The sequence below is a fragment of the Solea senegalensis genome, linkage group LG7 (genome assembly GCF_019176455.1).
Source record: "Solea senegalensis isolate Sse05_10M linkage group LG7, IFAPA_SoseM_1, whole genome shotgun sequence".
Taxonomy (NCBI): Eukaryota; Metazoa; Chordata; class Actinopteri; order Pleuronectiformes; family Soleidae; genus Solea; species Solea senegalensis.
Genome location: NC_058027.1, coordinates 10,002,995 through 10,017,904, shown reverse-complemented (window position 1 = coordinate 10,017,904; position 14,910 = coordinate 10,002,995).

Genomic DNA, 14,910 nt, shown 5'->3' with positions numbered 1-14,910 from the left:
CTGTTGTCTTTACAATGTAATGTAATGTTATTTGTAGTTTTATATACATATCTAGAACACAGAGCAGTGTTTGTATTTCATGGGTATAGTTGCTAATGCACATAACGTGAACCACTTCAACTTTATTTGAATGGGAACGTTGTAAACTCATCAAAAATAAACTATACTGACATAATAACATTGACGATTTTGTAGGTATTTTGCGCTACATTGTAAGTGTTGTTGCCAAGGTGGGTCTCCGTTTGTGTAGCGAAGCAGACCCTCCCCCACTTTAGTAGGTAACACAATAGCTGCTAAAGTGCTGGAGGATTTGGAGGGTTTGTTCTCCCTCTGTTCTCGTGTGAGTGGGAACATCCCCCCCTCATCTGAACATGAAACACAATGTGTTCAACGGTGGCTGTAGCTCTGATTTTTGATGTTTGTTACAGCTGTGAGAGAGACCAACAACATCAACACTGTCAAAGAGACGTTATTTTCATGTCACAGCACCAACACTGGTGCTTCAAACGGGGCAGACGGGTAAGTTACTGAAGTCACACAGTCATGTATTACTATAAGAGAAGACGTTTTATATGAAAGTTAATTGTTGCCTTTGTATTTGTATCACTATAGATAAACATAAACAGATAAACTGCCATAATGCCATATTTGTTACAGTTTGGTGTTATAGTTCTCTAAATACTATATTCCCTTTTGTTTTATGTCCTGTTCACAGAAATATTTGGGCAGATGAAGGTTTCATTTTCAAACCCAGATGATGTTGAGAAGTATGACAGCTCTGATGAGGACCATCTTCCACCAATCACAGTGTAAGGTATGTCGTCAGTCAGTCTATAATCTCTTTACAGTCATAGCTGAAAATCTTTTGTCTGCACTTCAGGTGACTTTGTTTTTGTTTTACACAGCTGTGCTAAACTATTCAACTGCTACACTTTAAAATGTACATTATTATTTTCTTGTGTTTTTTTGTGTTTTTCATTCAGGATCAACTGCAGAGCTCGAGTTATACATCAGAATCACATTCTGATGTATGTGATCCAATGCTTCATCTTTAGTCCTCCAGTGTACGAGGCCAGAATTCTGCTCACTGCACTGCACTCGAGGTGTGTGTCTTTACATTTTAAATATTTCCTTTCACTCTATTGATAGACACATCCTTATATAACTGTTTTGTACTTAAGCGATATTTGTTGACATGTCAATGTTGTATGTCATGATAGGTAGCAGATTTAAAATGTTTGTAATTACAGTTTCAGAATGCTGTAGAAGAAAAACACCAGGAAATACAGCGTGTATGTCCTGCAAGAAGAGAATACCTAAACCTTCATTCCTCAACTACAAGCAAGGAACGTGCAGAGGACTCAACACCGGAGTGAGGACACATCAGCATCACAGACTGACCTGGTTTAGTTCAACCCAGCCCTGCACCATCCACATCAGCGTTGATGCAGACAGAAGTCAGGAGAGGTCTGGGTAAGTGACAGACATTTCACTGTCTTTACTGCAGCATATCAACAACGATCATACACTGAGTTGATCCACATATGTCACGTCACTGTCGTCACAGGACCTGGCTTCCAGACAGCTGCTGATGTGGACTGAAAACAGCTGGAGTTCACCACACTTTAGTTTGACTCAACAATAAACCACTGAATCCTGGTGCCTCTCAGATTTTTTCCTGTTACTGTATAGATATGTATATGATTTGTGATGGCTGCACAATTCATCAAATTTTAATCACAATCACAGCTAACATGATCAAATGAACGTGATCGTCGGCGATATCAGCATTTATAATGGAGGCTCTGCTGTGTTTCACATCATAGGTTTAACCACACCTCCCAAAGACACACTGAAATTACTGATGCAAAAGCATAATAAGACATGTGTCCCATAAATACTGTGATCAATGAAGGCTTCAGAAAGATGTGAAGCGAAGACAATGGACAATATGTGATTCCCTTCATTTTGATGTAAAGATTTGCACGTTAGCTGGGGAGTAGCACATTATGGCAGCAAAAGCAGTGCTCTGTTAATTTAACATGTTTAAGTGTTGATACTATGTTATTTATACATTCTAGGAGGTGAACTGTATTAAGTAAAGTATAAATATAAGTAAATTAGTGTAAAATTATTTTTAAATACAGAAATTGAACATAAAATAAATGATCAGCAATTATAAAAAACTACAACCATTTATAAAAATCAAATAGAAGTTATATAAATAAATAAAAGTGTGATACCCTGATATGAGATGTCTGAATATGTTTGGCATTATGTGAACATGTCATGGATTTGAAAGGAAACTCAGACGCCAGGTGTGAAACCAGAGTGAAACCAGAGTGAAACCAGAGTGAAAACCCAGTGTGAAACCAGAGTGAAACCAGTGTGAAACCAGTGTGAAAACCAGAGGAAACCAGAGTGAAACCAGAGTGAAACTGAACCAGACCAGTGTGAAACCAGAGTGAAACCAAAAAAACCAGAGTGAAACCAGAGTAAAAACCAGTGTGAAACCAGAGTGAAACTGAAACCAGAGTAAAAACACCAGTGAAACCAGAGTAAAAAACCAGTGTGAAACCAGTGTGAAACCAGAGGGAAACCAGAGTGAAACCAGTGTACCGTCCTTGAAGATCAGGAAACTTCTCCCTGAGGTTCCAAACACAGCAGCTGGTGATGACAAGTCAGTTTGTAAAGTGTCTTGATAATGTATGTTATGAATTGGTGCTATATAAATAAAATTGAACTGAAATGAAAATATGAAATATCTACATGCAGGATAAGGTAACATCCTCCCAGTACTATCTATGAATGTAAAAAAAACTTTTTTCTTCCACTGTTGACTAGTGCTTTCTCATTGTGTGAGTTGTTGGGGTTTCTCTTCTCCCTATAATATTATAAAGGTGTCTGTCTTACTATGTGCAGTGCCTTGCTATGATTCAGCACTATACAAATAAAACTCACACCAACTAGTGTTTGCACAAATGTGCTGACAAAAAAGCCACACCAATAGTCACACTATGAAGTTGCTGCTATTGTAGCACAAATCAATGCAGAAAAAAAAATATATTATCAGCCACTTCCACCTTAACACACTTCAAAAACAGAGCGTCAGACAAACTTGGTATTTTACCCCACACACACACACACACACATTATCAATGTAAAGTAACACACGAAGAAACAGGAAGAAATCAGCAACAGAACCAAACTTGCCTTGGAAGAGAGAAGAGCAAGACAATAACAAATATGTGTATTTGTGTTATTTTTAATTCTCATATTCAAATTTGGGGTCGGATATCACATGTAAAAATGTATTATGTGTTTAAATCACATATGGTTATCAAAGCAAAGCACAACGTCCTTGCTTAAATATTCATAATGTGTCATTTGTCATGTGTCATGTAACTTTCTTGAGTGATTCTTGCATTTTGCATCATTTTCACAGTCCACACAAATGTGTTGCTTTTTCATGTTCTTCCTAAGCAGCACAATCCAGTTCCCATGCCAACAGTTTTTGAGAGAGAATTCCGGTGTACAGGTATGGAAGCTGCGGAAATGTTTCATCACCAAAAACGTAGGAGGGAAGAGAAGCTCTGTGTGTGGATGCATGCCCAAAGCAAGAAACGAGTGGGATGCAGAGATGTATATAACAAAGAGCTCAGTGCTGCTCAGGTCCACAGCTCACTCAGACTCTCAGTTTCAGAGCGAAGAGCAAATTGGAAGAGGAGCAGAGCAGGATCTCTCAAATCACCTCTCATCAAGCAGAGCCCTCAGGACTGAAATATTAATTAGCTCACATTGATTGAGTAGTGATTTAGTGATTTTTATTTTTTTTCATCGCTTTTTTGCATCCTCTGGTGCAAAGCAGTGGAGCACCTGCTTAAGAGACTTTTCAAAAACTTTTTTACCAATAAAGCTTTTAATTCCTCAACTCGCTGACCCATCTATCTTCGAGCTTCACTGTCAACAGCTCATCCTCGTCACATTTGCGCTGCCATTCATCATGGCCACCAGCATGGACACGCTCCCTGCCCATCTGCTGCCTTTGGTACTGGAGGAGTTCCCCCAGTCCCTGGCCACAGCGTGTGTCTGCAGAGCTGGACAACGTGAACCACGCCTCCGCTGCGTGCAATGTGGCATCATCGAGGAGGAGGAGGAGGAGGAGGAGTGCTCAACCCTAGAGGAGGACCAAGCCCTGCGCTCCTTCCTGCAGACTGTGGAGAGCCTGAGGAGAAGTACAAGATGAGCTCCTGAGGAAGTCCCACCATGACTGTGACATGTTTGATTTATGTGGGCTTCCCTGCATGCTGTCTGGAAACCGACACATGTCCAAGGTATTATGGATGAAGAGTGCACTGACTTAAACCCCCTGTGGGTGGTGATATTTTGGTGTCATCACCATATATATGGCGATGGATGAGACTGCACTGATTAAGACATACAAAAAACTGCGTCGGAGTATGAAAGAGATGATTAAAAGCTGCAGTGGCAGTAAACTATTATCTTTAGTAATTTTGCTTTTGTCTACAGTTGTTTTCTGCAAATGATCACTTTATATCAATCTCAAATTGTGTAATTTACATGATTCCATGTTGTCTGCAGCTCAGATACTAAAGTTAACTGAAAATCTGATGTCTTTGCATTTCTTTGGTGGTCTACCCTCTAATAAAGAAAAACAATCTTTACTCATAATGTTGCAAATTTAAACAACACACCTCACACATCAAGTTTCATTTTATTTGCTTTTTTCTATACTAGACTGTATGTTTTTCAGGGGAAATGCTGGCTTGCAGAAAGCCTTTCACACTTTCCATGTGGTGGCACTGTTGACACACTTTTTGAGACAAATAAATGCTAAAACTCATTCTGCACAATACAACAAACTCCCCTCTGAGTCCAGTCTACATGCATATTAACACCTGCAATCCAGAAACTAGCCCTGTTATACCTGATAAAATCCTGCCATGCATGTCATTTATCTTTGGTTATTTCAGAGAAACAAACAAAAGACAAAATCATGAATCACAAGGTCACAATCACAAGACCATAACACATTAATCCTCCACTTATTATGAGATAATATCGGCCTGGCAATAAGAGCAACTTTCACCCTTTACCTGAGTATAATGATGATAATAATAATAATACAATCATAATATGAGTGTGGTCATGTTTTATCTTTAAAGTAAATGATGCATCACACATTCACTAGGGCAGTTTTTGCACTGTGCCTTTATGATATCAGGCACCACTCATGCATATTAAAACAATGTGGTATACTTCTACTTATAGGCAGAAACAAACAGATAAAGTCATTTAGAGCAACCCATTTACTTAATCTCTATACTGCATGTTTTTGGACTGTGGGAAGATGCCGGAGAAAACCCACGCACACACGGGGAAAACATGCAAACACTAACACTAAATTGGTTTCCCCCAGCAAGACCCTTTCATATCAAACATACCAACAGACGGAGGAGGAAAGTCCTCTGCAGTTTCACAGACAGTACATGCCCTGGTCACTCCCTATCCTCCAGTAGCAACAGGCTGAGGAACAGTTCATATCCAAGTGCTGTGTCTTCCATCACATCTCTCACACCTGTGAACATTGTTGATTCACTAATGCATCGCATTCAATTTATTTGAAGCAAACAATTAAAAAGCGAAATATTTCATATCGTAAATGAAACCTGCCTTTCACCTTCATGCCTGATATGTTCTCTATATTCTAGAATACCCAACTCAATGCAATACATTGTGTCTTTGTGGTAGCAGCATAATCTGGGGGAGTATATCTTTGTACACAATCACACTTACACTGACACCTATAGGCAATTTAAGAGTTGCTGACATTTATGTCTTTGGTCTGTAGGAGGCAGAAACCCACAACCAAAGGGAGAACAATGTATACTGAAGCAGTTTCTTTCCAATTCAGGACATCTTTCTTGTTTGTAGGTTCAGTGTCCTTAAATGTCCTTCTACCTATATGCACATACACACAAATGGCAAGGACACTCATTGACTTCTATTCATTTAAACAGCCTAAATAAAGTAGTATCCTTAACCAACCATCCTAACCTTAACTGCAGCATTTTATGATTACATTGTTTTATTTTTCAATATATCAGAAACAAAAACTAACCCAGAAAAAGAGAAAAAAACAAAACAATTTTAAATTGTGTAGCTTGCCACTTTAACCTAGTTTATACAACCTATTGTTCACATGTATGATATCTGCAGAGGTGTAATCATTAGTGTAGAAATTACTGTCACCTCTTGCAATTCATAGAATTGTTATGCTAATAATAGCAAAGCAAGAAAGGAAACAAGTTATAAGCAAAGGTGTAATAGCAAAGAAGTGTTTATGAAGAATCTCAACCTGTGCCAGACAAAATGTTTATTAAACTACATTTGCAGGATTTCATTTAACTAAAATCACAGCATAAGCTTTTAGTCTTCACATGCTGATCATATTAAGCGCCATATCTGTGATGGCCATCAAAGAACAATATTTCTTTTTACAATAAAGCAAAACATGGTTATTTCAACCAGCACATTAAGTTGTTTGCACATACATCCAAACATCCACTGCTTTATAGGGTGCGGGTCACTGTTGCCAGTACCAGCTGAAACAGGACTAAAGATGGGGTGCACACCCTGGACAATCAAGAAACATCGAAAAACTCAGACCTGTGATGTGTGGACCGAGGCTTGAGATGATGATAATAAATGCCTTTGTATCATCCCAGCTGGACTACTGGAACACACTCTTCACCACTCCTCGTTAGGTTTACAGTCTTTATTTGTAATTTACTATGTTTCATCCATCCATCCATCCTCTATTGTAATCCACATGAGCCGAACCCAGCCGACATAGGGTGAAAGTCGGAGTACACCGTCACAGGGCCACATAGAGACAAACAACCATCCCCTCTTAAACTCAAACTTATGGTCTATTTAGAGCAGGGGTGTTAAACATACGGCCCGGGGGCCAGAACCGGCCCGCCAGAGGGTCCAATCCGGCCCACAAATTTCACATCTTTTATTAGAATTAGAATCTAGATTAGAATCTAAATCTCTTCCAGATACCTGTGACTAAATGTTTGTGCCTCTTTAGATCCAGTGTGATGTGTAAATAGTACATTTAGGCACGATATTGTTGAAATTGCACTTATATTTCTCAAGAAATTTCATGTTTTGTAAAAATATCCTTCATTAAATGTAAAACACAGGAGAAAAAAAGCAAAGAGTTCTTGTTGTTCATAGGTTATTATGCTATTAATTTACTATTTTTACCGGTCCGGCCCACTTGAGATCAAATTGTGCTGTATGTGGCCCCTGAACAAAAATGAGTTTGACACCCCTGATTTAGAGTGTCCAATTTGCCTAATCTCCAAATCTGCATGTTTTTGGACTGCAGGAGGAAACTGGAGAACCAGAAGAAAACGTACGCACACATGTAAAAATCTATCTGAACGGTGGGTTTGAGAAATATTACTATAGGAATTCTGAATAGAGGGAAATATTTATTTGGTATTCTGGATCTAAATGTAACTATTACATAATTACTGAATGTGCTTTTGTCACACACACAAATTATGGTTGTCACATTAATTATTTATCCACACATTTAGTGCAACTGTAGCTCAGTGGTAGATTCCTCTTTCTTACTTACTTGAAGATTGTGGGTTTGATTCCCGGCTCCTCTAGTCTACAAGCCGCTGTTTCCATGGACAAGACATGTAACCCGACGTTGCTTCTGACAGCTGTGCTGGCAGCTGTGCTGGCAGCATGTGAATGGGTATGAAAGACATGTGCTGCTTATAGATGTGCTGTATATGAACGTGTGAGTGGATGGGTGAATAGCAAAACTGTAGTGTACAGCAGTTTTCAGAGGTCACCAAGACTAGAAAGGTGCAGTCTAAATACAGAACATTTACCATTTACATTTCATATTGGGCGAGCCTTTAGAGCTATGGGTTCAAATGTCTGCTATTCTTCATGTTGCTATTACATCTTCTGCTGATGCTTCATTCATTGTCACCCTTGTATCCATCTCTACTGGCGGCTGCTTATCTTTATATATTATAAGATAAGATTGTCTGCTACAAGCCTGAGGTCTTTATGCTCAAATTCATATCTTCTCCATGTGTCTCAATCTGCTGCTGCATATTTAGGTGGTCTCATGGGTTGAGCTTTATCCATCTCAATCCACTTAAAAGTTTATTCCCCTCGTGGTCTCAGGTACCCAGTTGGGAAATGGACATGGTGTTTGATGCCGCTGGCCACTTTGCTAACTCTGCTGTAACACTGCTGCAAGAACTGGCTGCTACCACTGCTGTTCTCTTGGAGCATTACATAAACTCAACCTCACCTCAGTATCCACCTGTAGGCTCTGAGACTAAAAGCCCCTCTTTTGCCATTCCCTAGTTGCTGCAGCACTGAGGTGGGAGTTTGCTTGTGGGAACTGGTAGCTCAGACACAAAATATCAACTCTGGATATACTCTTTTATTTATGTCTTAAACTCGGGTTTGCTGCCTATAAAATAGTTCTACCTCTTAAAAAAAGATGACACATCATTTATGACTTTTCCGAGATTGAAGGACAGTTGACAGTTGAACTGACTGAAGCTCAACATTCTCATTCACCGTGACATCCAGTTCTGTTTATTGTTGTTTTGTTGGGATGAAAGGCCTGTGTGTGTATGAGCACCATCGTTGTCTGCCTACTGAGCACATGCACATACATGAGTGGATTTGCCTTTCCATTTCGCTTGCCATGCTGCACATCACTACCACATTGGTGGTTCATTTGGGCACGACATGCTATTAAGGGGTTATTTGTATAATTTACCACTTCTAATTCCAAGGCTCAGCCATATTGACAGAAACATTCAAGACTAAATTGAGTGTGAAGATTGAGAGGAATTAATGTCTGCTGGACTGGGAGCTGAATGCGTGCTTTCTGCAGGCCCTTGGCCACTGCAAGGACAAGCGTCTGAGCAGGATTTTTTTTACGTTAAAGGTTGACTTAGCAAAGTCAATAATTTAGCTACGCTGTGGGACTTTGTCCGCCCTAAAGCAATCAACTATTCTTTTTTGTTGGATGACAAAAGAGAGGCAAGCTCTCAAAGTGACTGTAAGGCTTGTATATTTAAACAACAACATCTATATGGAACCTTGACTGGTGCCTGTATCAAACGTACAGACTTTTCCAAATACAAAGACTGAAACTTTTTTTGTTGGTTGATGTGCTCCTTCTAAGCTGCTGCACTTTACGCTGCCAAAGTTTGTGAGTACCAAGATAAATCACTCTATGACCATGGGTGAACTCTATTTCTGCTGTTGTCTCTTCTCCAGAGAAATGATCCGGGTGATTATGTGAAACAGTTAAACATGCAAATCAAATCAGTACATCAAGCTCATCAAACACTTCTGGATTACATCCTACAGTGTTTGGAGGTGTAATTAATGCAGACGTGGATTGATGGACAGCAACATTCTGTTGTTAACCCAATTAAGACGTCTGAATAAGGGACTGCCATGTAAACAGCATTTTCTAATTATGGTAATCTGTAAGGTCATACTTGCAATAAGCCAACATGTGATTTAAGCAAAAATGTCTCATTCAAAATGAAAAAGTTAATGGTCAGATTAGTGGGGTCCATGTAAATGTAGCCATCATTTCACATCTTATGCTATCTGATTTTTAGATTTATTACATACATTTACCTTGACCTACATTTAGTTTACCAATCATTCAATAATACTTATTGAATGATTACTATACAAACTATATTTCCATAGATTATACACTGGATTCAGAATTGTTAAAATGCAATGAAACCCTAACCATAATCAAATGGATTTGTGGCTTCATTCGTGAGTAAATGCAATGTCAGACAATAGTTTCTCAGAGTCAGGGTGTATAATCTTCTACTAATGTATCCAAAAAGCTGTGAATTGTTGCCAGAAATAATGCTCATAGGCCCTTTTGTTCATGTTCAAGAATACACATAAAGATAAACTACGATGCTGCTGCTGCTGCAGGTTGCACTGAAAGCCTAAGCCTGCATCATCACCAAAAATACCACCACTGTTCCCCGAGGATTAGCTGGACTTTTTGATGTAGCCTTTTCCTGTAGCATCTCAGGAGTCTTGATTTGAACAAAGAACATTTTCTTCAAACAAAACCAGACAAGTCATCTAAAAACTGCTCGTGTCGGTTGAATTTACAGAAAATGAGCTTCACTGAGGAGGTGCGAGACCGGAAAAGCCGCTTTGGTGTCTATGATGTTTTTATTTTTTATTTACATCAGAAAGATGATGATAATGATGGTGTTTCCAGGCTGTCTTTTTTTTGCACTTTAGCCATAATGGAGATCTTAAAGCAAATAGCAGGTAAATTACATTAGCTGTTACTATACCTGCCAAGTGCAAGCGGTATTGTGGATATTGAGTGTGGTGAATGTCATTCATTGGATTGTCAAGATAAATTGAAGCATTAACATTCCAATTATCCTTTATTCTCCACAGCTACCATGTGATGACACTGAGCTCTAAGTGAGAAATATATACTGCCCTATACTGACAGAACACATCTGACTATTTTTATATTATCTTCAGCTTACCTCTATAAAGCCTCCTTGTTTGATGTTATGTGCTGTTCAGTAAACTGGGCTGATTGTATGTGTTTGTTTTTTGTTCCTTATGATATTGAAATCAACATATTTCCCCTATATTTTAGACATTTTACACGTTATAGAATGCACTACATTTGTTAATCAACCGCTGCCTCGTCTAATAAATGTCCCATTAACTGCCGTCTGACTCTGCCCACATTCACACTGATCAATGTTATTTCCCCAAAGTTAATAGTCTTTCGCCTCACCACAGATTTGTAGTTTCATCTCAACTACATGCGGCTACACGTTGAAAATGGAGCCCAGTGTCTGGCAACATAACCGCTGAGCTACTGATACTGATCAACCCCATTATCCTCTTTCACATGAATGATGGTCATTATGTGCTTTGAGACAGTAAAAGTCTTCGTTATTGCAATTTTGCAGTTTGAATTCACCCTGTATTTTGTCCTGTGTATCCTTGAATCCATGTCTGTTTCAGCTGTCAGATCTGTTCAATGAAATTTGATGTAAAGACCCAACATCAGATGTACCCCTTTGAAATGTTTATTCTTTTTTTATCTATCCATGAATTCCTTTGTTCAAATCAAAATGGCATTGCAACAATTTGCAATCTCATTCTGGAGAAGACTTTTTGTGCGTCAGTGACCATAAAGGCATTGTAGTTGTGAGGCACCTGAATGGGTCTCAGCTCATTGGCTGGACAAATGATGATTCCCCAAAGTGCACTTTTATTAGTTTAAGTATTTGCAATTGGGTCACATGGGCCCCCAACTTCGGTTGATCCTGCAACAAAAATATCATATTTTCACAGGTCTGAAAAAAATATGAAACAGAATATAAATATTTCTATGCTTCCACTCTGATGTTTGTGATATGCAACCATAGTTGGTATGTAGTACTTACATTAGAGGGTTGCACATACTAATAACAAGGAAGACATTGTGTTTTAATATGTCAGTGGACTTATTTGCTTATTTTTCTTGGGGCTTTGGTCCAGCTGTGGGAAAGAGACGTTGAAAAATGTTCAAATACACACAGCACAAGCAAAAACAGACACACAGCAAGTAGCACACTGAACAGTGGATAGTTATTAGAATGTTTGGCTGCACTACTTGTGCTGTGTATTTCCTGCACACCCATAGTCCAATTGATCGAGATATTTTCCTAATTTGTGTTTTGTTCAGTTGTACATGTTTTCTAATGTTGCTGGCCATTAAGCCTTCAGGGCCACTGAAGAAGAATTATCTTAAAGAACTTGCAAACAAAGCTGCATTGTCAAGGCTCAGGTTTTGGAGAACGCAGGGAAAACTGAAAACAATTCACCTGTATTAAACCTCAGAAGGCAGACACACAGGCAAGGGCGATTAATGAGCAAAGTCAGGGCTTGGATGGTCAATAACAACCAGGGCGATAAACCAGACTAAAGCTAACCTCCCAGATACAGACAGTAAAAAGCAGGCATACATGGAAGGCTGACCAATCTACTGCAGGGAACAATAGACATTTTGGCAGGGAGTGAGAATGGGCAGGTATATACTAAAAGCTGATTTGGGAATTGGGAATTGTAGGTGAGTAGGTGGGCAGGGAGGAGTGAGGTGGTTGAAATGCAGTTGAGTTTTCACAGTGTTTTATTAGAAATAAATGATGCCTGTCATTATGTGCATTACTTAGCAGGGACACATACATTAATACAAACCCCTACTGTGACTACATACTGATATGCTGCCTATATGCTGAGTACAGAGGTTGTCCATATGCCAAACTGATATGAATCACTCAGCAGTCTTTTCTTATTTGCTTCATCCTATTTGGTAACAAAGATAATCTGCACAATTTGAAAGCGCCTCGAAAAGCAATAAATTGTGACAGAGATTAGAACTCCCCTGTTTCTTGAGCGTTTTATTTTATAGTTTTTATGGGATGGGAACACTTTGCTCATTTTTGTTTGTCTACATGTTTTCAAAACATCTCTTTTTGTCCCTGTGGCAGCAGTCTTTTGATCAGAGATTGTGAACTTTGTAGAATTGAGCTTCAGGGAGATTAGAATAGTACAAGTAAACTCTATCAGTAGTGTGTTTGTTCAACTGCATGAAACAGAATGTAATGCTTTTCAAAATGCACTCTGTCAAGCTTGCCAGGTTTGTCTCCCGAGGGGGGGACGTTTGTGATGATGGACAAAAGCTACTGCTTTGTTTTATCCATCTTTTGTGCTTTCTCTTAATGTCTTGCTGACAAATAAGCCTTTATTCTTCCCACAATTCAACTAGGAAATGTAAATGTGACCATTTACCCCACATCAAATCAACACAGCACACAGCCATTGTGTCTTGTCACTCCCGGAGAGAGCCTGGATTTACAGACATCTTTTTGCTTCTGCGGGCTCATGTGTTTCCCCTGAATTACCAAAGCAAAGGCTGGGTGAATGGAGAATTTTCGACAAAACCTCTTGGACCTTTGGCATGATGGAGTTTTAGCACTGGAGAGACAGCAGCCACCCCCATCTACATATTAATCAAATGGTAGCATGCTCTGAAATTAGTAGTGTGCTGCTCTGGGAAGGAAAACCCTTAGCAGCGTCAGCCTGAGGTCAGACTGGAGACTTCTTAAAAATCCTGTGCATTTAGAGCCATGTCCTTAAACAACTCCCACTTATGCTCTGACTTTTATTTCGCTATACAGAATTTATTCCATTTTGACATGACATGAGACATGGTTTATTTAATAAAGTAGACTTTTGTATTAGATTAGATGACTAATTTGAATGATGCTGCACTGGCACAGTCCTAGCCGTGTCATTTAGCATGAATTACAATGCAGAGATGTTGACAAAAGCCATTTTGCAAGGTCACTTGTCACAAAGGATTTAAAGGAAAACTCAAAGTGATTGATTGACCTTGCAGAGTTAAGAGAGGAGGGGGATGCAGAAATTGCTCTAAGCTTCCTTTTAACCGTCAAAACATGCAGAACTGAAAATGTTAGTTGCTGCATATTTGAATATTTAATTTCTGTCAATTGACAGAATTAATTACTACTGACTTCTCATGTAAGGGATTTTCCATTCATAACTCCTAGTCTTTCAATTTGGCGGCTTTTGTTGTTGTTCTTTGCAAGTTTTGTTGAAAGTGATCAGCAACACAGCAGCAACATTATTTGATTAATTCTTAAAGAGGTGTTCTCTGCATGACTAATTTCTCAAATTACCCAGATTTTGAGGTTTTTCTGGAATTTATTTATAAATATTGTGAATTGAGTATCTCACAGTGTTTTAAGATCAAATATGCAACATTTTTGTATTCAAATCGATAATCTAAGACAGACAAGACTATTATCATATATTCTGTTTAGTAGTTTCATTACATTAGGCAAAATGTTGCCATGGCACTTTAAATTCACGTATTAAATAAAATTAAATGGAAAAAATGTTAACCCTAACCCTAACCATGTTTTTGGACTGCGGGAGGAAGCTGGACTACCCGGAGAGAACCCATCTTGCTTTGAGGCAAAAATGCTAGCCAGTGCACCACCGCGTAGCACCACTCAAGCTACTAAAGCTGATCCTATATACTCGGCTTACTCCATTTCGTCTAGTTTGTCCCTGGCACTTGTCTAACTGCTTATTCATTTGGCATTGGTGCTATTCATCAAGGACACTGTAAGCATTCATAAGATGGACAATCATTCCACCATTCTCCCATTCCTGTCCTTCTCATTTGATTTCCATCAGTGGGGTCTTGTTTTCTGTTTCTGTCTGACCCCCTTAATTAACCTCCAAGAGAAAATTGTGATAATGAATCAAGGGGAGAAGAGATTCCAAATTGGAGAATCCTAAACTCCAGAGATACTTTTTTTCATTCCTAATTCATCCTTTCAAGGCCACACTGGAGTTTAATCCCCCTCCAAATTTCTAAATTTAAGAAGTAAATCTATTTCCATGAAATACCACAGATATAAAACAATTAGTACACTGGGGACAAAATATATCAACATATCAAAAGCATAAGAATTGATAAGATAATTAATTAAAAACATGGACAAAGGACATACACATAAGTTTAAACCATTAAACATTAAAAGCCATCTTAAAAAGTTGAGTTTTGAGGAGTGATTCAAATGAGTTGAGGTCAGAACAGTCATGAATGGGTTGGGGTAGTGAGTTCCAGAGGGAGGGGGCTACAGTGGAGAAGGTTCTGTCCCCCCATGTTCTGTGCTCTGTAGCAGGACCAGAGGCTGAGGGATGGTGTGTAGGAGTGAAGCAGTTAGTTGT